The 1,762-nt window shown below is 30.2% G+C and overlaps 1 protein-coding gene across 5 annotated transcripts in view; it reads right to left on the reverse strand.

The window, feature by feature from the left end:
• Positions 1 to 1,762, reverse strand: part of LOC107699758 (tyrosine-protein kinase JAK2-like) — a 40,995-nt gene that overhangs the window by 38,047 nt on the left and 1,186 nt on the right. The window lies entirely within an intron of this gene.

Raw genomic sequence — 1,762 nt, forward strand, 5'->3', positions numbered from 1 at the left:
TAATAATAATAATAATAATAATAATAATAATAATACTTTAATACATTTATAGGAGAATGAGCCTAATATCATCTCGACTATCGATAAAGACATGTGCTATCGTCGCTATCTCTGACTATCGTCGATACACGTTTCGCATATTAGTTTAAGCGGCTCGGTCCGTCAGATGCTCTGACAGAAAGGCTGCGTGTGCTGCTGACAGAGACACTAGGCTACTCGCACTGTTTAATGTGTTTGAGATGTGCCGTCTTCCTAAATGCATAACTTACATTTCACAGGTATATTCCCTTTTAGAAAGCCATGGAAATATTTCCATTTTTCTGTCCGAAGTGCATGAGCCTTCTGGGATTCTCCGCTAAACTTCACTTCAGTGAACGAGCACCGCCGTGCGCATGCGTGCCAAACAGACAGAGCTCAATTAAATAGGAGCACAATAATTTTGACTAAAATATAAATTTCGCTGAAATATTTGTACTTGGACAATAAATGTGACATGTAGAATTTTAAACCTTCAAGTAAGTCTATTTTTACGATAGCACTGATTGTAAAGTGACTGTAATGGGGTAATCAAAATAGCCTAACACAACTCTGTGCTTTTGTTCTCATTTATTTTCATTTTTAGTTTAGTGAATTTAACTTCCGCTTTAAAAGCCTTATTTTTGTTTTTAGATTGCAATGTTACAATGTTAGAATGAAATGTGATTTTAACCCTTTTTTGCACATAATATAAAGGCTTACATGGTTACATTCACTTTATTTGTTTTCATAGCCTTTAATATGTATTGTTTTGTTGGACAACATTGGGAGGTAAGTGAAATATATATATATATATTAAATACAGATTTTTTAAAATCCAAATACAAAAATGAAAAAACTGAGATATATACCATATATCACAAATCGGCAAAAAAATACAGCGATATTAATTTTTGCCCATATCGCCAGCCCTAGAGACAACACTGTTTGTAAAGTGATGAAATATAAGGATGTAAATTCAGAAAAATCAAGATACACATCACCGTAACACTTTACAATAAGGTCCCATTAGTTAACATTTGTTAATGCATTAACTAACGTTAATTAATTATAAGCAATGCATTTGTTACAGAATTTATTCACCTATGTTAATGCTAGTTAATAAAAATACAATTATTTATTGTTAATGCCAGCTCAGTTCCATTAATAATACTAAAAGATACAACTTTTGATTTTAACAATGCACCTGTAGGCCTAAATGTTGAAATTAACAGTAACTAAGATTAATAAATGCTTTTTAAGTATTTTCATTATTAGTTCATGTTAACTAAAGATAACAAATGGAACCATATTGTAAATTTTATGAACAGAATATTTTTTACTGTGTGTAACTTTCAGCCAAACTAAAATACTGCAAAAATGTAAAAACATATTTTAACAGCCTATATTTAGGATACATAAAATGCTGGCTACGAAATTAATCAAATAATAATTGTATATTATATTGTATCTTATGTAATTTTATTACAACACAAAATGTTTAAAATGTCATTAAACTCAGTCCATAATTATGATGTGACGGAAAACACACTTTTCATGACTTTCAGAAATAAGAATTACAGTTCTCCTGAGATGCATATTTCTCCAAGGCTGAATAAATTAAGAGGTTAGGTTAGGGTTAGGTTTAATTTCCAGGGTAGGGGATAGGGTTATTTATTTATTTTTCAGAATTTTTGCCCATACCGGAAGAAACACCCATATAAATATATAAATATATATATATATA

The sequence above is a fragment of the Sinocyclocheilus anshuiensis genome, unplaced genomic scaffold (genome assembly GCF_001515605.1).
Source record: "Sinocyclocheilus anshuiensis isolate Anshui unplaced genomic scaffold, SAMN03320099.WGS_v1.1 scaffold278, whole genome shotgun sequence".
Lineage (NCBI taxonomy): Eukaryota > Metazoa > Chordata > Actinopteri > Cypriniformes > Cyprinidae > Sinocyclocheilus > Sinocyclocheilus anshuiensis.